This window comes from Callorhinus ursinus, unplaced genomic scaffold, assembly GCF_003265705.2.
Source record: "Callorhinus ursinus isolate GAN/ISIS: 27379988/994484 unplaced genomic scaffold, GSC_fseal_2.0 scaffold2, whole genome shotgun sequence".
Taxonomy (NCBI): domain Eukaryota; kingdom Metazoa; phylum Chordata; class Mammalia; order Carnivora; family Otariidae; genus Callorhinus; species Callorhinus ursinus.
In genome coordinates, this window is record NW_027397064.1 from 47537101 (window position 1) to 47562913 (window position 25813).

Consider the following 25813-nt stretch of genomic DNA (forward strand, 5'->3'; position numbering starts at 1 on the left):
AACATTGTGAAGATGTCAATGCTACCTAGAGCAATCTACACATTCAATGCAATCCCCATCAAAATACCATCCACTTTTTTCAAAGAAATGGAACAAATAATCCTAAAATTTGTATGGAACCAGAAGAGGCCCCGAACAGCCAGAGGAATATTGAAAAAGAAAAGCAAAGCTGGCGGCATCACAATTCCGAACTTCCAGCTCTATTACAAAGCTGTCATCATCAAGACAGTATGGTACTGGCACAAAAACAGACACATAGATCAATGGAACAGAATAGAGAGCCCTGAAATGGACCCTCAACTCTATGGTCAACTTATCTTTGACAAAGCAGGAAAGAATGTCCAATGGAAAAAAGACAGTCTCTTCAACAAATGGTGCTGGGAAAATTGGACAGCCACATGCAGAAGAATGAAACTGGACCATTTCCTTACACCTCACACAAAAATAGACTCCAAATGGTTGAAAGACCTAAACGTGAGACAGGAGTCCATCAAAATCCTAAAGGAGAACACAGGCAGCAACCTCTTCGACCTCAGCCGCAGCAACTTCTTACTAGAAACATCACCAAAGGCAAGGGAAACGAGGGCAAAAATGAACTATTGGAATTTCATCAAGATAAAAAGCTTTTGCACAGCAAAAGAAACAGTCCACAAAACCAAAAGACAACCGACAGAATGGGAGAAAATATTTGCAAATGACATATCAGATAAAGGGCTAGTATCCAAAATCTATAAAAAACTTATCAAACTCAACACCAAAGAACAAATAATCCAATCAAGAAATGGGCAGAAGACATGAACAGACATTTTTCCAAAGAAGACATCCAAATGGCCAACAGACACATGAAAAAGTGCTCAACACCACTCGGCATCAGGGAACTCCAAATCAAAACCTCAATGAGATACCACCTCACACCAGTCAGAATGGCTAAAATTAACAAGTCAGGAAATGACAGATGTTGGCAGGGATGTGGAGAAAGGGGAACCCTCCTACACTGTTGGTGGGAATCCCAGCTGGTGCAGCCCCTCTGGAAAACAGTATGGAGGTTCCTCAAAGAGTTGAAAATAGAGCTACCATACGATCCAGCAATTGCACTACTGGGTATTTACCCCAAAGATACAAATGTAGGGATCCGAAGGGGTACGTGCACCCCAATGTTTATAGCAGCAATGTCCACAATAGCCAAACTGTCGAAAGAGCCAAGATGTCCATCGACAGATGAATGGATAAAGAAAAGGTGGTATATATACACAATGGAATATTATGCAGCCATCAAAAGGAATGAGATCTTGCCATTTGCAACGACATGGATGGAACTGGAGGGTGTATGCTGAGTGAAATAGGTCAATCAGAGAAAGACATGTATCATATGACCTCACTGATATGAGGAATTCTTAATCTCAGGAAACAAACTGAGTGTTGCTGAGTGGTGGGGGGTGGGAGGCATGGGGTGGCTGGGTGATAGACACTGGGGAGGGTATGTGCTATGGTGAGAGCCGTGAATTGTGCAAGACTGTTGAATCACAGATCTGTACTTCTGAAACAAATAATGCAACATATGTTAAGAAAAAAGAAAAAGAAGAAGATAGCAGGAGGGGAAGAATGAAGGGGAGTAAGTCAGAAGGGGAGATGAACCATGAGAGATGATGGACTCTGAAAAACAAACTGAGGGTTCTAGAGGGGAGGAGGGTAGGGGGATGGGTTAGCCTGGTGATGGGTATTAAAGAGGGCACATTCTGCATGGAGCACTGGGTGTTATGCACAAACAATGAATCATGGAACACTACATCAAAAACTAATGATGTAATATATGGTGATTAACATAACAATAAAAAATTTAAAAAAAAATTATAAAAAAAAACAAATGCTTCGCCAAAGCTGCATAACCTAAACCTAATCATGAGGATACATGAGACAGATCCAAAATGAGGAGGCATTTTACAAAATAAATGGCCTGTAATCTTCAAAAGTGTCAAGGAAGAACTAAGGGATTGTTCCAGGATTAAATAAACTAAAGAGATACAACTAAATGCCATATATAATTCAGAAGTAAATCCTTTTGCTATAGAAGACATTGCTGGGACAACTGGGAAACTTGAACATGTCCTGAGCATTAGATGGTAGTAAGGTATCAGTGTTAATCTCCTAATCTTGATGTTTGTGTCATAGTTATGTAGGAGAATAGCCTCGTTTGTGGCAATGCACACTAAAGAACTGGGGGTGATAGGACATCAGGTTTAAAACTTACTCTCCAATGGTTCAGGGGAAAAAAATACTTCCTACTTTTCTGTAAGTACATGATTGTATCAAATTTTTTAAACAAAACAAATGTATTATGAAAAAAAATAACAATTCTAGCTTTACCAATACTTTCTAATATTATACAACAAATGAAATGGGTATTCTATCAAATTAAGAAAGTGAATTATAGGGGCGCCTGGGTGGCAGTCGATTAAGCATCTGACTTCAGCTCAGGTCATGATCCCAAAGTCCTGGGATAAAGCCCTGCATCGGGCTCCCTGCTCAGTGGGGAGTCTGTTTCTCTCTCTGTCTGCCACTCCCCCTGCTTATGCTCTCTCTCCGTCAAATAAATAAATTTAAAAAAGAAAGTGAATTATAGTAATAATATTGATGTTTTTATAAAAAATTACATTTGCAAAATATCATAGCCACTCATTCTTAACTTTTAGCTGAAAGAATCACTATGGTATTTTCTGTGTATGGATTTTTTTCTATTCAAAAGAATATTTTAATGTTCTTCACAGGACTATAAAAAATTTGCAACCACTTATAATTTTTACTACTCTCAAGAACACATTATTGTTTTAGAGAGTCCTGGTAGACGATCTCCAAAGCTAAAGCAAATACTCGATTACTTAAATAAAATTTGGACATTTTTCATCCTCTCACATTCTTTCTGTAATTAAATAGGAACTTTGTATTACAAATGTCTATTCTTTGGCTCTCTTCCCTCCTCCTTTCCTCCCTTTGTCCCCAATATGCTTCTTTTGGTTTGATTTAGAACAGTAAGACATCACAGATGAACTCAGAAGATGTCGTCTGTTGTATTTACTATGGCTGATCTTTGGAGATGTTTGTATGCATAGATATTGTGGTGTGCCACCCATATCTTCTAGTTCTTCAGATGTCTGAAATGTTGGCTGCTGACAGCTCAATTCTAATGTAATAAATTGCATTTTATGTTCCCTTCATGGGCACCTTGTCCTCAATGACCGGTTATAAAACGGTATGAAACCCAGTTGCCTTCCTTTAGTTGGGGATGTCTTTGAAAGGCCATGCCAGCTTAAGAACACCCAGTACAATTATAGTATCTTTAGAGCAGCTAAGGCCTTCACACAACTGCATTACTTGTGCTTCTTTTCCTACCCATCATGGTGCCTCTGTTTTCTTAGTTTTTGTTGCAGATAACCCACTCCAAGAAACTTCCTATAAGCACATCTTAGGGTCTGTTTCCTGAGGAACTTCACCTAAAATAGTCTGTGATTTTTTTTTAATATTTCTTAGAAAGTACTTAACTTATATTTTGCCTCCTCATAGCATATTTTTAAAAGTCTCTTTATACTGGGTTACATTAAAAGCTACCTTGAGTTTTCTGTTGTGAAGGAACCACCTATTTCACACAGAGGCAACTGAGGAAGGAAGTTGAGTTGGGTCTTATGAGTGATTGGATATAGCATGTATCTACTCATCTTAATGGCTATCACCAAATGGATCCATTCCATTGATGATAAAATGGAAAGAATGGCCTATGTACATCTATCCCTATTATCATATGTACAGCCAGATGAGCTATGATTCTATGAGTTCCCAGAACTCATTAAGGTCAAGTCAGGTTACCACTCAGGAAGAAAGTATAATGGAAAATCATGCTGCTACAACAGTATTAATGATTCATTAGGTGACATTCTACCCTCTGGATGTTCTTGAAATGATCTAAACCCAAAGTGTCATAGCAGTTACACCAAAGCCATGACACAATAAAATAGAACTGTTATGCTAAGTCACTAGTGGACAATTCAGCCTAATATACTATGTATTTTTTTCATTAGTGCTAGTGAAGATGAACCTAATTCTTTTGACAATTGCATTTAATAGTTCACTATGAATCTGGTTGTCATAAACTAACTTAAAATTTTTATTTGGTTTATACGTACAGTTTGTAGTCATAAAGTACCATACACTGACTTCTTATAAGGAAATACTTTATTTTACCCAGCCCCAAGCTCTTTTTTCCAATTATAGTGTTTCTACACTTCTGCATATATATGTGGTAGTCATCCTAATAGGAATAACTATTTTATGAAACAAGATCAAACCAGAGAGGGAGACAAACAATAAGAGACTCTTAATCTCAGGAAACAAACTGAGGGTTGCTGTAGTGGAGGGGGGTGGGAGGGATGGGTGACTGGGTGATGGACATTGGGGAGGGTATGTGCTATGGTGAGCACTGTGAATTGTGTAAGACTGATGAATCACAGACCTGTACCCCTGAAACAAATAATACAATATATGTTAATTAAAAGAGAAGATATGCAAAGATAGGCTGTGATGGCAGATTAACCCCAAATATCAATGGCTTAATACAATAAAGGTTTATTTTTCACTCATGTCACAAAAAAAAGGAATAGCTATTTTATAATAGTTATAATAGTAAACTTTTATATACTGTGTACAATATGCCAGACACTATTCTAAGTTCTTTATATGTTTGAACTCATTATTATCATAACTTTACACACATGGAAACTGAGGATAAGAATGCTCAGGGACTTGCTAAAGCTACACAGCTAGTATCTGTCAAAACTGGGATTTTTATAACAGGTATTCTGGCTCCACACTTTATTATTGGGGAACAATTTTGTGCTTTACACTAAAATAAGCCTGGAGTGATAGATCTAAAACGAAACTTAAGGGCTCAAAATATTCTGGGCTAAAGGTTAAATAAATCAACAGTTGGGTTCATCATGCAGATATACATTGGATGCTAAAATATCTTTGGGATCAGGAGAGCTGGGAGAAGATGAATTTTGGCCTCAATATTAGAGGAAGATAAGAGACGAAGACTGAAGCTGGAACAGGATACAATACAAAGGAATCTCTTGTGCAAAGTTATACATGCATGTTAGATTATGGTATTTGGGAAAATACAAGTAGTTTGGTATAGCTGGAATATAGGGACTTGTGTTGCAGTATCAGAGGTCAGAATGAGAAAAGGAGCAATTATCAAAAGCTTTTCATGCTATGTGGTAGGCTGTGGCCAAATCTACCCCATGGAAAATTTCTACGATTTACTGAAAGCCTTAGTTGTAAAGCTCTAATGTCTCTAGGCCTGCAGCATATGGAGAAATTCTGTATTAGAACAGTGTTGTCTCACTGGATGTTAATAAGTTCTATTAACTTGGAGTCCTACCAAGAATAGATGGTGAAGCAGGCCCTACTCTTGAAATTCATGAGGCAACACAGTAGAGGAATGAAGCCACCATGACTTGTACCTTCCCATCACTTTCAAGTTCAAGGGAAGAGATAAACTGGCCACCCATTCATCTCCCCTCCAGGCTCCTGAATCTCTTCTTGGCATTTGAGTAGCCAGAAAGATCAGACATATAGGATCAATGCTAACTTTCTTAGTTTCAATAGACACCTGTAGAGTTCTTCAGTTCCTTTCACTTGGGTTCCCAACACTAGTTATGAGAAAATAATGTAACCTAGAAAAGATAATCCAAATTCTCAGTGGTTTCCAGCTGTAAAAAAAAAAAAAAAAAAAAAAAGGTCTCAGCAGCTCTTTTTCTCTGAAGAGGCTAATAGTTGGTAATTGGTGGTGGAAGAAAAGAAAGCCATATTCAGTCACTGTGAATACTTCTTCACTTATCTTGATTATTTATTTTATTAACTAAGAAATCTGATTTTTTTATCTGTTATTGATGCTATTTCCCAAGACATTTATTTTCCTAAACATAATTATTCATAATAAAATACCATACTATTTTCTTTCATGCCCATATTTAAGGTCTGATAAAGAATAATGATGTATGCAATGGCATAATGATGTATGCAATGACATATATAAACTTTATGTCTTCACTATTCTAAAAAAGGGAGAGAATATTAGTCCCAGTGGTTAAATATCAGTTTCTTTATCTGTAAACAGGGTTAATATCTCTTATCTTGTAGAGTTACAGGGTATGTTGGACATGATGAATATAAAACAGGAAGATGATTAATATAGAGCAATACCAGGCTCAGAGCTGGCTCTCCACAAATGCTGACTGCTATTTAACATTATTTAACATTAGCATATACCATAATAAAATGAGGGAATTCCAATTCTACATATTCATAGCAACTGTAAAGTGGGAGTATAATATTTAACTGATTCACAAATATTATTAATTGATGACTATGTGTCAGGCATTGTATCATATTCGGTGAAAACAAAAGTAAGCAATAGGGGATTTTAGTTCTCAAGAGTTTGATCTTTATGTTGAAACACATGGATTTCTAATTTAGAAGCATCTGCATTATTACTTACAGAATAATAATAGTTAATACTTTCATGGAGTTTTTATATGCCAGATACAGTTCTAATCACTATATGTGTGTCAACATATGTGTGTATATGTATGTATAAAACAATCTTAAATAATAAGTACATTATTACCTACACTTTACAAATGAACAACCTGAGGTATAGAAATATTATTGCTTACCCAAGGTCCAACTTGAATGACAGCAAGTCTGGATTTTGAACTCAGATATCTGACTCCACAGCTCACACTTCTAGCCATTTTATACAGGCTCGTCAAAACAGAATACATACGCACACAAAACACTTTACAGATGCAGCAAGTAAGTCTCAGAGAGTTAAACAGTAGCTGGGTCACATCTGGCAATTTGCTGGTTATGATTGATGAAGGCAATTATTCAATATCAGATTCACTGTGTTTTTGGTGATAATCTAACTTAGCTGAATACTTACATCCTTGGCCACAGTGTAATACAAAATAGCAGTTCTAAATAATGCTATTGCCACTTTTCAACCAACTTGTGATAGAGATACATTCACAAGCCTCTCTCTGCTTGTTCAATGAAGTTACTACCCTTCATCTGGGGCATTAATATTGAGAGCCATTAAATTAAAACATGCCATTGCTAACTGTGTATGAAAAAATGAATTTTAATAAAATTTTATAATATAACTTCCTTTTTAAAAAAATCTGTTTTGGTGAAGCTTAAACTGCTATAGATTATTTCTGTAAGTTGTTTAATATAGGACTCTAATTTTTAGATTAAAAAGAAAAAGGTTTACAAATACAAAGAGGTTTTCTTAGTTCCATAGTCTCCATACAGCTAACTGAAAAGAGTTTCTACCATATCTATTTCCCATAACAAGCACATTTATTCTATGTAGTGTGTGTGTGCGTGTGTGTGTGTGTGTGTGTGTGTGTGCATAAAACAATGATCTGGAAAGAATGTGGAGATTTCCAAATATCCTGACACAGGGTAGTTGCATATCTCTTCCCTAGGAGGAATATTTCAAAAGTCTGGGTTAGCTGGAAGTCAGGCTTAGTTGACTTAATAATCTTCACAAGATCTGGTGTTCAGTAAAAAAGTATTAAGGGGGATACTTTTCTCCAGTGTAGATCCAATATCTGCCATTCCTTCCAGGTTGAAAATTGAATAGAGGGCTGTTTAGACTAATATTCTCTCTCATTTTTTAGAATAGTGAGGGCATAAAGTTTGTTATGCTCTTAACTCAGTGATTTCAAATAAAACCAAACATTTCTGAAACCAGAGCAAGAACCCGAGGTCGCAAAGAAGCTTAACTGCTGTATGTGAACCCAATGTACTGCCCTTCATAAATAAAGATGATAGTGCCAATACACCAATAGCAGTCATGGGTGGTAATTTCCCCCCTCGGTAACAGTGACAGATTTGTACTAAAGCACTCATACTACCATTTCAGGGCCCTCTTTTGACCAGTAATATACTATTGGTCAGACTCCTAGTGGGGCAGATTGCTGCCTCTGGATGTGAATCAGAGCAGAGTCAAGAGCTCCCATGTGGGAAATCAGCCTTGACTCAGTACAAGGCACTAATTAGCTGAGATCACCAGCTACAGAGTCATACGCTATATAATCAGACAACTGGACAAAAGAGGACATGTCAGCTTAGAACAATTTCAGAAAATTTGTGTCAAGGAAGTGTTAATCTGCTGCCCTAGATTGCTGAAAAATACATAACTTAAAGTGAAATCGTTATAGAAATTGACATAAGCCATATCAAGATCAGTATATTATAAATCATCTTGTATGATTAACTAAAATTCATTTATGTCATTGGTAGGAAAGTAAAGAGAAATTCTAAAATAACATCACCTAACTAAAAGAAAATTCATGGTTAACTAATGCAATATATACATCTATTGAATTCCCTCTAGAATTTTAAGAAAGTGATATATTGATGTCAGGTCCTTCCTTGTCTCTTTTTACATGAATGTATTATATATATATACACCTAGACATGATTCCAAACATATAAGGCTAGTTATGAGGAGATGAGAAGTATACTATAACAGAAGACCATTTATAGGAATTCTGAACTCATTAATTTTAAATTTGAGCTTTACTCCTTCCACTTTTTTCTTTTCCTTGATCCTAATATTTGTTACTTATTTAACAACAGTGATCACTTAAATAGAACTATTTTTCAGGTTCTATCCTAACAACCCTATAAGTTTCTATCATTATTACCATTTTATGGATATAGAAGCTGAAGCATAAAGAAGTAATTAATCTGTCCATGCTCACAAAGTTAGTTAATTGGTGAAGTTGAGATTTAAACCAAAGCAGTTTGCTTTTATAGTTGTGTTTTTAACCACTAAGTTATGGTTTATTGTTTAAGAAAACTGTGAGGAATAATTTATTTTATGCCTAAAGGAGAGTAAAATATGTATTTGTTAAGTCAAAATAAGATTTGTGTTTCCTGATACTGCTATCTCACACCCTGGTTAGATGTCCCCACTTTTTCCTTTAATAGAATGCTTATAAGCCTCTCTTATAGCTTTTGCTACATAGTATCACCATCTCTGTTGTTGTGTGATCCCTTGATGGCAGGATCCTTGAACAAAATCTTGTCATGTATAACTAGCACTATACCTAGTGCAGAATAGGGAGACTATATTGGTGGAATAAATGAAAAAGAATGTTCATCTTCTACTTAAAAGTCTACTTTAATCACCATGATTTTCATTTTATTTCATGACTGAAGAACACTAAGATTTCTTTGGAAAATTTTAATTCCATACTCAGTTTCAGATGGGTAAAGCTATTTTTTTTTCAGTTTCAAAGGTAAAATTTAGTGATTCATCAGTTGCATATAACACCCAGTGCTCATTATATCAAGTGCCCTCCTTAATGCCCATCACCGAATTATCTCTTCCCCCCACCCATTTCCCCTCCAGCAACCCTCAGTTTGTTTCCTAGAGTTCAGCCACTGTTATGGTTTGCCTCCCTCTCAATCTTCATTTTATTTTATTTTTCTTTCCCTTCCCCTACGTTCATCTGTTTTGGTTCTTAAATTCCACATGAGTGAAATCATGATATTTGTCTTTCTCTGACTGACTTATTTCACTTAGCATGATACCCTTTAGTTCCATCCACAACATTGCAAATGGTAAGATTTCAAGTTTTGATGGCTGAGTAATATTCCAGTGTGTGTGTGTGTGTGTGTGTGTGTGTGTCACACACACACACTATATATATATATACATATACACCTATACACAGTATATATCACTTCTCTTTATCCATTCATCTGTTGATGGACATCTGGGCTTTACCCAGATGGGTAAAGCTATTGTAAGCACAGGACTTTGGGGAAAGCTGGTAGATAATTTCCACTCCCTGATTTGAAAGTTTTAAAATCAAGAGTTCAGTTTTAGCCATGTTAAATTATGAGAACATAAATAAATAAGAAAGCAGCTGGGTTGGGCCTAGAGAGAGAAATAGAAATGTACAAACAAAAGTTATTTAAATATTTAAAAAAAGAGTTTCCTATGTAATTCTAGGACCAAAGAAAAACTAATAATTATAGCATTAGGAGAAAAAAAAATAAGCTATAGTAAGTGGCTAAAATAGTTACAGAGAAGTATATGTGGATTTTAAACCTTTTAGTATAAAAAAGAATTTAAAAAATAAGCACACAATTGAAAAAGACTATCAAAAACAAGAACAGAATAAAATACTAAAAAAAATAAAACTGTATTATAAAATAGAATAACAGAAGTTATGACACAGTAATGAGATAAGTCAAAAATATAATAATTTTTTAAAAGAGAAAATATATGTTCATAATTTTAGTAAGTTGGAAAGGAATATAATCACAACAAAGGACCTAAAAATAAGGAATATTTACTATTTGTAATTCCACACCAACAAATGTGACAATTAGTTATAAAAGATTTGTTTATAAAATAAGAATTAGCAACTCTGTCTGCTATTTTTTACTACATAACAACCCACCCCAAAACTTAGTGGCTTGAAACAACTTTCTCAAAATTTGCAGACAGTAATTTTGGGCTCATGGTGTCACTTGGGTATATTCATGCAGTCTCAGTTATCTGGAAACTTCAGTGGGACTGGGGAATGTAATTTGACCTCACTCTCACTTCTGGGGCCTTAACGAGGATGGTTGAGAAGCTGGGGTGTCTACTAGTGGCCTTTCATCATTCAGTGTGGCAGCCAATCTTCTTCACATGGCTAGCCCTATATGCAAGTGTTTGTCAAGTATCTCCTTGTATTACATTTTCTAGCATCCCTTTGATCAAAGTAAATTACATGCCACTGACAAGGTGGGAGTGGACTTCAATTCCACCTCTTAAAGGGAGGAAAGGCATAGAACCCTAGACCATTCTTAATCTACTGAGAGCCCATCCTCTGCCAGCCACTATTTATATTCCTCCTACATGTAAAATACACTCATCCCTTCCCAAGACTATCAAAAAGTCTCATCCTATTACAATACCAGGCTTAATTTTGAAGTTTAGGATCTAATCATCTAAACCATATCCAGCTGTGAACGGCACACCTCGTAGTTCCATGGGTGGAACCCCTTGGGTGAAAGTAATCAAGCAGAGACTTGCAAGTTAAAAAGACAAGTCATCTGTACCCCACCCAACACATACCCAACATAGGACTGTTATATAGGGACAAGATAATTTCCACTTTTTAGAAAATGGAAAACTGGTACTACATAGCAGTGACAGGTATATAATTACTTGGCAATTTGACCAAGCACCTCTCCTCAGTTTCAGTACTTTTGTGGCAAGGAATGTTCCCTGGTAAGAGTCTGGTTCCGCTCCCTGGAGTGATTTCCTAATCAGTTCAAACTCTTCAGCTTCTTGCTACCCCATCTGGGCTCTTGGCTATGACTTCTGTAACAAAATTCCTTTACCATAAAAGTGGCCAGACTTTGATTCTATTTTCTGACTGGAGATATCCTGACCTTCTTTGGAAGGCTTATTTTCCATATTGCTTTAGAGTGGGTAAAACTACTACAAACATAAAATTTTGGGGTAACATGCCAAATAGTTCCCACTGCCTGATTAGAAACTTCTCCTACCTGTGTCCCAAAAGGCTCATTTTGGACTCTGTTTTTTAGTCCATGTTAATGTAACTCCTTGGTATTTTTTCTATGAATGTGAACGGGGAGCCGTATGCGAAAAGCCATATTCGCAATTTTTTCTGACATAGGCTTCCTTTTACTTTGGGCCACACATAAGTTTACTGTGGGACCACGCCCTTAAAATTTTTAGAAATTCTTTATTTAGCTGAGAGTCTACTAAATGTTTAAGAGTTCCTAATAATGGATATTTCAATTAAAACCTGGATTTTATTTTTATATTTTTTATTGTGAGAATCTTTTGCCTTCTGGAGTAACTGAAAACAAGAAACAATTTAATATTCTAACCCATTAAATTCTGCTTGCAAACTGAACATTTCATTCTTTGGCTCATTTCTCTCTTGCAATACCCCACAATGCCACTAAAGAAAACCAACTGGTGCTCTTTCCTTTGTTCATCAAATAGTAAGAGATGCTAACCATTTTCATTTATATGGGAGTTCTACTGGATTAAGGCTTTATTACAATTAAATTATTTAAGTTTACTTCTGCTTTGTCTTGAGGGCAAATTCTATATTGTGTAGATTATAGATCCCTTCCTTCAGCAGAGCTTTTGTATCTAAGTAGTATTAATGTTTGAAGATCTCAATCTCTCTCTCTCTCTCTCTCTCTCTCACACCTGAGGGAGGTCATTGAGAAAATATAACAGTTGATGTGTGAGCTGGACCCTGGCATAAGAGGCTCCTCACCTGTCCTTGGAATGTGAATTCCATTCATCTTCTTCCCCACTCACAGAAACTGCCTCAAGGACATAGCTTTGAGAAAGAGATGTGGTGTTAAGACCATATCGATGATACCCATGATTGAACTTAGTTAAGACCTCTATATAAACCTTTAAGGTTTGTCAGGTGGGTATATAGATCTACCAGTCTTACAGCTGCCCAATACAAGCCTTGCAATAATTTCCAGGGCTTATTAAGCCTGACCCCTACCAGTATGGAATGGCCTGCCTGTTTCTTTGGTCTTTCCCCAACTTCCATATATGGGGGCCAGTTTCACATTACACCCAGGAAGGTCTCAAGGAGGTTTCAAACCATCATTCATTCATTCTGCCTCCATCTCTGTCTCTCTCCTCCCTTCCCTCTATCCTTTGTAGAACAGACCCCCTTCCCCAACCCCACTCCAGTCTCCGATTCTACCACCACTGTATTCAGCAAAAGTCAGATGGAAAGCCTTGGCAGGAAGAAAAACAGCTCCCCTTTGGACTAAAACTTGTGCTGGGTTATGTTCTAAACAGTACTGCAGTCTATTTGATTTCTGATATATCAACTCTCAGCATTCTCTCATTTGGTTCTAATTTCAAGATTATTTTTAAATCTACAGTTTCAACACAGAAGTTGCTTCTTTTTTATATTTCGTTCTTTTTAGTGGGTTGTGAGAAAAAAATGCTTATACTCTAACAGCTTTTCCTGGAAATATGAACAACCACATTTGTAGTTTTCTTATAACTTTCTCGCATTGCTTCATTTGTATTTGTCATTTTGGCCCTCAATAGGTTATATTATTCATTAGCATAAGTTATTTTTTAGTCATGAAAATTACCTCTGACAGCCCCAGACTATCTAAAATTGTGTCCCTAAAGTATTTCTCTTAAAATTGTACCAATAAAACTTTTAGTAATGAGGGGCGCCTGGGTGGCTCAGTCGGTTAAGAGTCTGTCTTTGGCTCAGGTCATGATCCCAGGGTCCTGTATTCAAGCCCGATGTCAGGCTTCCTGCTCAAGCTTCTCCCTCTCCCTCTGCCCCTGCTCCTGTGCTTTCTCTCTTGCTCACTATCTCTCTCAAATAAATAAAATCTTCAAAAAAATTTTTTTAATTACAAAATACTTTTAGTGATGAAAATGTTTATTCCATACCAAAAAATACAGTACCCAAAGTCATAAGAAGTTATTGAGAACATGAGAATGTTTAATATAGCTGAATAACTGGATTTTAATGTTAATTTATACTTAATATAAATAGCTACATGTGACTAGTGACTATCATATTAGATACAAAGATCAAACAACTCAGTCCTTTCTAAAAAGTATATTAGGATTTATATTTACACTGATTTTTTTAATCTATTATATTGTTTGTCAGAGGCAAGTACTTGCCACCTATGTTCTAACCAAGTCTGCCTATAGTTCACATGTTGAGTTTGTCTATTAACTGTCATTTGGCCTAATTTCCCCATTTCTAGCATGTTAATTTCCCTGGAGCTTGGCTTAAGCACTATATTGAACACTAAATCAGTGACCTGGAGACATTCCACTCTGATTTATTCCTTTTGTATCATTTCAATGGAGGCTGGCTTCTACTCTATGGATCCTCAAGCTTCTTACTGAAGTACTGTAAATTTACTTCCTGGCCAGGGCCATGGTATTACAGTTAACCTGTTACCAAAATCCTGGTCCCTTCCACCTGAAAGAACTCCCTGAATATTGACTGGCTTGTCATACTCCTTTAGCTAGAGTCCATGGATTATAAATTGACCTATTTATTAATCAGTTACTATTCCTATGCAGTCCTAATATTATTTTCTTCATTCCAACTACCGCCATTAAACTCAAGGCTCTACATGATTCACTGTGATTTCCTCTTAAGTAATGAAACTAGACACATCATTAGAATTCAGTAATTTTATTGAGTTGATAGATGTGAAGTCAGAGAGAACAAAGGATAAGGTAAACAATCAAGTACTAAAGGGCATTGATGAACGAATGGTTACCTTCAACAGGAAGAGGAAGAGATCACTGAGTTGCCAATATTGAACTGGGAAAAATAAATATTTCACTTACAATATTTGGTGGTCAATTTTTGCACTTTGGGTTTGAATACTTGATGTCTTTTATTTGCTCTTTTATTTAAAAAGGCACTAATTTAGAGCTTGACAGTAGCTATCTCCACTACCTGCTACTCTGGCTGCATAAATCTGCCTCTTCAAGAGTATAATTCCACTACTGAAGTAACACATGATGTTTAAAGTATCTATTCAGTTAATACTAATTAAGCATACCTAGAAATTTCACTGGAAAAAAGATTGCTTTATAGACCTTCTGGACTCAGTTCATTTTAAAAAAGTAATTACCCTATTAATGGTTTAGGGTTATTCTCTTCTGTAAGTGAAAAAAATTACAACTGAATTATTGAAAAAGAATTATTTATGGAGCTTTAAGGACACATAATTTTAAGGAATTCCATTTTTCAAAGTCTTTGAAAGGTATGCCATTTTAATTCAACATTTAAGATCTGCAATTTTGACACTAAAAGCACAGAGAACTTTATTAATCTCAACAACAGATATCAGTACCAAAGGAATATTCCATCAGCCCAAAGTAATATATATATACCATAAAAGCATATTTGGAATTTTTATTTTTATACAGAATTAAAAAGAACTACTGTATTTATAAATGTTTTACCAAAGATACAGTGAATGTTTGAATCTAATTTTAGTCACATACTTGTAGCCACTTCAAATATGAGGTTTTCTAATGCTACTAAACTGAAAGAGCATATGGATTATATTTTTAGGCAATCTAAAAATTTTAAGTCAAAAAATCCCTGTAAATCTAAGTGAAAAGAATAAATAACTTTTTCTGTCAACACAGAAGGTGTTACTCTCTCTCAATTATCATAGTAAGAAATATAAAGAAACAAAATAAATTCAGAAGAAAACAGAAAAATTCTACACAGGTAGTGTAATTTGGGGAAATAATTCCTGTCACTTATATGATAGCAATGTTCATACTTTGAGATTTTTATATAATTTTCCTTTTCACCTGAAAGTAAAGTAAATGCTTCATAGTAACTTAGATCATTTTAATTTAAAAACTTTATTACTTCAGTTCCATATACATATATTTATTTAATGGGTTGGATGTCCAGTTCAAAATCTCCACTGCATTAATATGTATAAACACAGAAAGGAAAAAGCAATGCATTTATTCAGTGTTAGTGGATGATTTTAGAATGAACATCTGGTTAAGAGAAAAAAATGTAACTCTGAAATCCCTGTGAGTATTCACATTTTAGTGATAAAAAATTAGTGTTAGTATCTAAAGGAACACATCTAAAAAGGAAGCAGTTCTCAAAACCACAACCTAAAAACAATAAAATGTGGTTGCCAGTATATAAATCTAGATAGTTTTTTAAAGTACTCATTCTATCTTAAGGGAAAAAGTAAAACTTCTACAGAGAAAGTTGTAGTTTTCACCCATAAGAAAAAGTAAATTAAATATATCAAATACATTATAGGAAGATACAAAAATGTGTATGCTCTTTTCCAAAAAATTATTCAGTAATATTTATTTTAACATAAATTTTTCTTATAATTATGTATTACATATAAAGTGTTATTAAAGTATTATTTCAGCAAAATCCATTTATTACCCAAGACTTATAAAATACCAAAGAAATACTCAGATAATTTCTAGCATAACACTTTCATTTATTTAAGTATCAGAATTGAGTGTCTGCAATCGGCAAATTATTGATTAAGTGGTATGGGCTCTCCCTTAAATGCAACTTTATGTCTACCTTAAGATATTTGCAATAGGGAGGAAAAATATAAATAGTAAGAGACTGGAGTAAAAGTAAAATAAAAAGTCAAAGTGTGATAAGAACCAAAGCTAAAGAAGGAAAAGTTAATTCCAGTTAGGAAAATATGGAACTAATTCAAATATGGCTTGAGGAATATAGGTAGACTTTTGAAAGAAATGAATCTGTGACAAAATCATGTAGGGCAAGAAAAGTGAAGAAAGACATCATGGAACAGATACAGTAGGCCAAGAGTCAGCAATTTTTTTCTACAATGAACCAGTTAGTAAAAATTTTAAGGTTTGCAGGCTATATAGTTTCTGCTGCAATTACTCACACTGTCATTGTAGAGTGAGAGCAGTCTCAGAAGAGGTGTATATGACTAAGCATGGCTACGTTCCAGTAACACTTTATTTTTAAAAAGTTGAAACCAAGTTATGAACATTCATGAATGACATTCATCCACATACCCATCAAATTAGTATCTTTTAAGGGTAAAAGTTCCAAGATGCTATAAGTCTCTGGAGATATGATGGTGAATACATAAGCTCTCTGTCTTCAAGAAGCTTGCCTCTAAAAGGACTAATCATCTTATTGCAAGCCATTCTATTTTATATTCATATAGATCTTAAGTTTAAAAGTTTAATGGATTCCCCCCCGCCCCCGCCTTCTACCCACCCAAGACCACTTAGAATTAAGAGGGGGGAAAAAAAGAAGGACTGGGATAATTAGATATTCTCTCTTAAATTCCTAAATCTTCATTGACCAACTCTTCCTTTTTTGGTTTTGAGGGACTAGTTTGTATCAGCATGATCCTCCTGCAATAAAAAAACTCCAAAAGCTAAATTAAGAATTAGTTTTTCTTTTTTACTACAAATTTCTTCCTGCCACCAACCCCTGGTAACTTCCAATCTATACCTATGGATTGGATTCTTCCACATTTTTCCTATAAATGATATCATAAAATATTTGTTCTTTTGCATCAGTTTATTTTACTTTGTATAATGTTTTCAAGGTTCAACCATGTTGTAGAATACATCAAAATTTCACTCATTTTTATGGCTAAATAATGTCCCATCATATGTATATACTACATTATGTTTATCCATTCATCTTGATATTGTTACCACCTTTTAGCTATTGTGAATAATGCTGCTAGAACATTCACTGCAAGGATCTGTTTAATTCCTGTTTTCTGTGTGTGTGTGTATAATAATATTTCTGGGTCATGTGATAATTCTAATAAACCAGCAGGATTGCACTTTTTTGGTAACTTTTTTATTAACTTTTTTCTTATATGACTTATAAGACACACTATGAAAGAATAATTGTAAATTTATGTTAATTGGCACATTATGTATAAAAATGTAATATGTGATAACAACAATATAAAAAGGAAGGTTAGAGATGTATAGGAGCAGAATGTTTGTACACTATTAAAGTCAAGTTGTTAATACTCAAAATATATTTTTATAGTAAGATATTAACTGTAATTCCCCAGGAATCCACTAAGAAATCAACTAAAAATATACAGAAAAGGAAAGAAGAAGGGAATCAAATGATACATTACAAAAAAATTAAGTAGTTACCCAAAAAAGGCATTAATGGAGAAATTGAGAAAACAAATAGCAAACTGGCAGTAGTAAGTCCTACCTTAATCAGTAATTCCTTAAAAAGTAAATAGACTGAACTCTCCAATTAAAAGGCAGAGATTAGCAGAGTAAATAAAAAACATGATTAATCTGTACTATTTACAAGAGACTCATAAGATACAGAGACACAAGGGGTTAGATTTAAATGGATGGAAAAGGATATTCCTTAAACACTGTAACCAAAAGATACCTGAGCAAATTTATTATTATCAAAAAATAGATTTTAAGTAAAAAATTGTTAAAAGAGATGCAAAATGACATTATATACTAATAAAAGTTTCAATTCAACAAAAGATATAAAAATTATAATCCTGTATGCACCTTACAACAGGGCCCCAAAACATATGAAGAAAAAATTGGCAGAATTGAAGGAAGAAATATTTCTATAAGAGCAGAGACTTAAACACACTTCTTTCAATAATGGATAGAACAATGAGACAGCAGGACATAGAGAACTTGAATGATGCTATAAACCAAACAGACCTAGTAGACATTTACAGAACACTACCCCAAAGAGGAGAACATGCATTCTTTTCTTTTTTTATTATTATTATGTTATGTTAGTCACCATACAGTACATCATTAGTTTCTGATGGAGTGTTCCATAATTCATTGTTTGCTTATAACACCCAGTGCTCCATGCAACACATGCCCTCCTTAATACCCATCACCGGGCTAACCCACCCCCCCACCCCCCTCCCCTCTTGGAGTCCATATTCTCTCATGAATTCGTCTCCCCCTCTGATTTCCCTCCCCTTCGTTTCTCCCTTCCTTCTCCTAATGTCTTCCATGCTATTCCTTATGTTCCACAAAAAAAGTGAAACCATACGATAATTGACTTTCTCTGTTTGACTTATTTCACTTAGCATAATCTCCTCCAGTCCCATCCATGTTGATGCAAATTCCTAGAGGAGAACATAGGCAGTAAACTTCGAAATCGGCCACAGCAAATTCTTTTAAGACACGTCTCCAAAGGCAAGGGAAACAAAAGCGAAAATGAACTTTTGGGACTTCATCAAGATAAAAAGCTTCTGCACAGCAAAGGAAACAGTCAACAAAACAAAGGCAACCCACGGAATGGGAGAAGATACTTGCAAATGACTCTACAAACAAAGGGCTGATATCCAAGATCTATAAAGAACTTCTCAAACTCAACACCCAAAAAACAAATAAAAGTCAAAAAATGGGCAGAAGAGATGAACAGACACTTCTCAAAAGAAGACATACAAATGGCTAACAGACACATGAAAAAATGTTCATCATCATTAGTAATCAGGGAAATTCAAATCCAAACCACGCTGAGATACCACCTTACAGAAGTTAGAATGGCAAAAATTGACAAGGCAAGAAACAACAAATGTTGGAGAAGTTGTGGAGAAAGGGGAACCCTCTTACACTGTTGGTGGGAATGCAAGTTGGTACAGCCACTTTGGAAACCAGTGTGGAGGTTCCTCAAAAAATTAAAAATAGAGCTACCCTATGACCCAGCAATTGCACTCCTGGGTATTTACCCCAACGACACAGATGTAGTGAAAAGAAGGGCCATATGCACCCCAGTGTTCATAGCAGCAATGTCCACAATAGCCAAACTGTAGAAAGATTCGAGATGCCCTTCAACAAATGAATGGATAAAGAAGATGTGGTCCATATATACAATGAAATATTACTCAGCCATCAAAAAGGATGAATACACACATTCTTTTCAAGTGCACATGGAATAATCTCCAGAATAGACTATATGTTTTATCACAAAATAAGTCAATAAATTTTAAGATTGAAATCATATATGGTATCTTTTCCAACCATAAGGAAATGAAACTATGAATAACAAGATAAACTGATGATAATAATAGTTCATCAGAGAACCAATGAAAGAAGTGTTAGATTTAAGCATAAAAAAATAAAATTTAAGCTCTTAATAGACAAGATTAATAGTAAATTATATACAGTAAAAGACAGACTTTATGAACTTCATGAAAGACCAACAGTAAAAGTATCCAGATGAAACACAAAATGTAGAAAGTTTAGAAAATAGAAAAAATAATGTAAGACTGTGTGCACTATCATGAAAATTCTCAGTGTATACCTACTGAGAGACCAGTAAACAGTAAGGACAGAAACTAGAACACAAAGAATGACATCTCTAAATGGCTTTTAAAAAAACCTAAGTACATATATTTTTAATCAGAAAAAGGACAATTTTTAAATGAATGTGAAACAAAAATATTCTGGAATCTTATCTTCATTGAGACTAAGAAGTCCAATTCCATTAAAGCTTTCCTTCTGTCAATCATGACCTGAGAAGACAGCAACAACGGAGCAAGTTAGTCATGATGGTGTAACCTGCACAGGTGCATTCCTTATATACTTAATGAACAAAATCTCTGGGCCTTTTTTTAATTATTTGTTTAGCTGGTGAATTTTTATTAAATCTGTGGAAGTAAAAATCATACTATGTGGGGTTGGGTGCTGCCTTGTCCTCAGTCAGTTGTTGAACTACATGAATGTGCAGCCCATGAACTCCCACAGGCAGAAGTAGATCAGGATCAGGTCCTCGGTGTCTTGGGCCTGATCCAGGAAGAAAGTGGAGTTGGTAGCCAGCAGGTGCAGAAAACTACAGCACTTATGGCAGAACAGGAACAGCAAGACACTGCTCACATTTCCACTGAGCAGCCAGCAAGAGCTCGGCAGCTTCTATATAATAGGTTTTCTCTCACATATCTATTTCTCTTAGCCTTTTCATTTCCTTCCTCAACATTCTTTCAAGGCAGTTCTGGAATATGCACATCATTAAAAATTGAGCCTCCTTCAATTTCTGTATTCCCAAAGCCAACCCAGCAGCATAACAGAACTAGGTGGGTTATCAGGTTGAAGTCTTTGAAAGGTAAGTAACTTTGCCTCAGTTTTGCAGGGCAATTCTGAAGGAAGTGTGGGTCACAACATAGGAGACAAGGGAGCACTGGTATTTATACTCCTGTACCAGTCAATCATTGGTTAACAGCTTCTATGGAAGCTATAAATTCTAAAATATTTTCAGCTGTCAGGGGGCAGCTCTCTATGCAGGTTGGTCAAGCAGCTTTTGGCAGCCTGGGGGCAGCCCCCGGACAAAGAGAGGCAGGTGCTTGCTGCTGGGAGAGCAAACATATCATAGCAGGCATGTGAAAACAGTAAATGGTTCTGAGGGGATATGGGTGGACCTATGTCACAGTTTACATATAAATATATTTTTTCAATTGTTCTTTCAATAAATATATATCCTTATATATGCCATATTTTCCTGTGTAGTTTTAAAATTTGATTTTGTCTGTTTATGTAAATTGGTTATATTCCAATATTATCATTTTCAATAACTTCAACTTTCAAATAAGTCCATATTAGAGGAAGGAACCTAAAGCAATTTTTTTTCTTCTTTGTAGTAAAAACACATTTTAAAAAGATGGTCTGGATAATCATATCTCATAAACAACAGGCATAAGAAACTATCAATCTCTGTAAATACCTAAGGGCTTCATGATACCAGTGACTCAAATATTTAGCCAACTGATTTTGAGGTGCTTGAACTCACATGTACAGTAAAAAATATTAACAGGGATAAATAAGAATTTTTCTATAGAAAATGATCCCACAAGTTGAAAATATTTCATTCATTTAGACTGTCTTCTAAGGTTCTGAATTATATGTAGAGTGATATGCTTCAAATATAGGCTGTTCTGTCCATAATTATGGGTAGTTTTATCTGTAAGTATGATTTTTTTCCAAAAGTTGTAGCTTATAATTTAAAAATTTACAAGAATAAGAAAAACATATTACATTAGTATAAATTAAATGGCTAAAAGTGCACTTACATATACTCTGGAGTGACCAACATTAATATATGACATAAATGGGAAAAAATGTTATATAGTGAGTATTCATTATATAATTATGAATATGAGGAAATGCAAGTCATTTCTCATAATGCCTTTCAACAATTTAATCAGTACTGATGCATTATATGAAGTTATTTAAGGCTTATGATCCAAAAATAGTAAAATTAAAATAAAAATTCAACAAATGCTTTTAAAATTGATTTTAATACATAAAGATTCCTCCCAAATCAACTATCATTAGTGATAAGATAGGTAGCTAGGTATTATTTCATAGACCTTCTAGCTTAATATAAATTGGGCCAAATAAATAATGTAATCATAATCTATACAAGGAACAGTTGACCAAATGGAGCTGTCACAAATTATTTTGAGAAGATCCAGGTATGAGTGTCTAGTATTTTTAAATAAATTTAAAGAATTACAAATGTAAATAAAATAGACTAATAAGACTACTAATTTTCTAAGAATAATAAAACAAGAAATCTCAGTAAAAATTAATGCATCATCATTCCTTTGGAAGGTATTTGCAAGTCTTTTGCAAAGCCTAGATTTTCAAATCATCTGAATATCACAAAAGATTAGCAGCTGTGAGTGAACTACTTTCACATTACCTGGAATATCTTCTGAGTTGACATTTAATCAGCACTTGGGCTGTGATGACAAAGAGAACTACTTACATTGTAATTTACAGGGAAGGGGAAACGTTATGGAATAGCTGGAATTACAAAGTTGTCCTTGCAGCCACCACTCTTTTACCCTACCATAGAGCTACAGTGATTCAGCTGTCGGGCAATTTTAACTATTTTCTCATAATCTGTAAACTGAACAACAGAGGGGGAAAAAAAGTAGCTAGATCTACAAATCTATCTATCTACCTATCTATCTCACATGCAAGAAATCCTGACAGTAAGTCTCAGATGGATGACAAATGCAAGAATATTTCAAAGGAATAATTATTCTATTTCTATCTGTAAGACTGCTTTATGCCATCAAGTAAGTTACTCTTCTTTCTTTCTTTAAGTATGGCTTCTCATTTTATATTAAGGTAAAAAGCTCATTAAACTGAATAACCACTGGAATGCTGGATGTTATTTTGAATGTCAAGATAATAATCTCTAAATAAAATCAACTACCCAAAATATAATAAAGACTGAAAAAAATATGAAAAGTAAATAGGTCTGTGATGATTGAATTTAGAACCTGATCATAAGATATAAAATTTCTAGTTTTTCATTTACATTCCCATTAATTAAAAATAAAACTGCAAGGGCTTAAGCACATAATAGATAATAATTTGCATAAATGTTTATTTCCTGCATTAATTGCTTAATTAGTACAGTGACAAAAGTAAAATCACAATTATCTTAAATATGAACATCAAATGCTGTATCCATTATATCAGACACTGAATTTCAAGTTTGGGAATCCAGTTTGTTACCAAGTTGTGCAGAAAATTCAAAGTGACAGAGGATTTAAAAAAACAGCAATAGTTATTGGATGATGTCACAAAATGGAACAGTTTCCATTGGTAGGTCCTCCTTTTCTGTTCAATTCTTCATGTTAGAAAACCCCAGAATCACCCTAGAATCATAAATGCAGAGTGTTGGCTTCATTAAAGAATTACTTAATCAGAAATTCTAAGAAATAGCCCCATTTAATTTTTAAACTACAGCAAGGTCGGAAAACACTGCCTTAACAATCATAACAGTTTTAAAACCCATGAAGATTCATTGTACAAAGAGAGATTTGTGGAATGTCCACTAAGTGGCAGGGACTCTTGTAGGCACTAAGAATGTGGTAGTGAACAAAACAGACAAAAGTCCTTCCCTCATGGACCTAATATTCTAGTTTGAAGGCAAAGATAGTAAAGTAAAAAAAAAAAAAAAGTGTTGTTTTTTTCAATATATGATGTTCCATATAATAACAGCTATAGGTACCAATAAAGTATGTTAAAGAGAAGAGGGAATTCTGGGATGAATCTTTAGTGGGATCAAGGAGGAACTTCCTGATAAGAAGACAAAGACGTGAAGGAGTAAGCCAAGCAGAAATGTAAAGAAGAACCAGAAAGACTGTAAAAACTGTGTGATGAGAGCATGCTTTGCCTGTCCAAGGAAGAACAAGGAGGTCCAGATGGCGGAAGCAGGTTGAGAAAGAGGTTCCAGAGTGGACAATGACCCTGAAGAGGAAGGAGAGAAATTCTAGGGGGATCAGTGGGCCATCCTAAACTCCTTGGTCTTACTGTGGAGTTAGGTGAAGAAAAGTGACATGACCTAAGTTCAGTTTTGTAAGAGGGATAACCTGGCTACTACTTTAAGAATAGACAATAGTAACAATAGAAGGGCAGGGGTAGAAATCAGGGATACCATTTAGGAAACTATTGGAAAATACTACAGGCAAAAAACATAATAGTTTCAACAAAGATTCTTAATATACACAGAAGATGAGGTTTGAAGATGATCTGGATTTGGGATATGAGAGAAAGAGAGCAGTTAACTCCAAAGGCTTGGTCAGAACTATTGAAGAAAGAGCAGTGCCCTCTATTGAGGAGGAGAGCAGAGTGCATGGAACAAATTTACAATGAAATTAGGTATTTGATTTTCAACAAATTATGTTTAAGGGTTTTTTTTAGCTGTCAAAATAAAGATGTTAAGTATGCAATATTATGTACACATCTAGAGTTCTGGAAAGAAATATGTACTTGAGATATAAATTTGTGATTTATAACAGAGGGTATTTAAAGACAAGAGATTAGTGTAGATAAACAAGAGAACCTCAGAGAAAGACTGAGTCCCAAATACTCCAAATTTAAAAGTGGAAATTAGGAGGAACTAACACAGGAGGCAGAGAAGGAGTGCTGGTAATTTAGGATACTCTCAAGGCAGTAATGTCCCAGATGCCAAGTTTCAATTAAAAAAAATGATCAGCCATTGCTTGACTTTTATAATATGAGGGGGTCTCTGATGACTCCAAGTAAGAGCTGTGTCTGTAGATGGGTGGTAGAAGAACTCTGACTGGAGTTGATTCAAGAAAGAATGAAGAGTGATGTCAGCATGATGACTAAAAAAAGACATCTTTGCTCATATCCCCACCTTGTTAGCTAGGATGTGATAGAAAGTTACTCAAATCAGAAGGCTGAAATTATCAGTGCAAGGGAGGAAGGGGCAAAAATAGGGAAGGAATGTGTTTTGCTTTGCAGGACTAACACTTTCAGCCAAGAAGATACCTGGTCAGGTGTTTCACCTGATAGCCCCTTGGTAGGTGTGTCTCACCTAATAGCCCCTTACATGAGCCAGTTTGAGACAAACTGGAGCTGAGGACCTGCACAGAAGCCCTCCTGAGTTGTCCTGAAGTCACCTTTAACTCATTATAATTCTAAGATCTCCTCCCATGGGTGGAGATTTCCACCATTTTTTAAACATTATATACACACTAGCATGTTGACAAGCTTCGCATGCGCAATTGAATCAAAGTGCCTAAGGGAGGTCTCTGCCCTTGCTCCCTAATACAGTGAATAAAGGCTACCTACACTAAACTCACAGGGAAACAGTGCTTTGAAAGCTATCTCCCTGTCTCCAGACTTGTAACACGTAAAAAAAAAAGTTCTTTGCTTTCAATGCTTCTTTGGGTTGTGTTCAACGCAATGCACCCCAAGTGGCGAATCCCTTGGGTTCAGTTATAACCACAACAACAATTTGGCATCCATCTACAGACAAAAGTGACTTTATGGGAGCTTGGGGATCCAGGTAGAAGACTGTGAAACTGGAGTGCAGTCTAAGACCAAGCAAAATCATTTTGGGAAGATAGGCTTGCACCCCAGTGGCTGGCTCAGCAGCTGTGGCCCCAGCTACAGATCTAGAAATAGCTCTGTACCCCTAAGAACTCAGCTACAATTCTGTCTGGCCTTGGGTCTATGACCAGCACCATAGGCCAAGGGGCCCAGGAAGAGTTATTTCTACCCACATGTTGAATAATAGGTATACAAACTTTGGTCCTGGCTGCGGATCCTGAAGTAGCCTCTCAACCACCAATCCAAGAGCCTCTGGAGGTAAGCTTGCCAAACTCTGTCAAATTG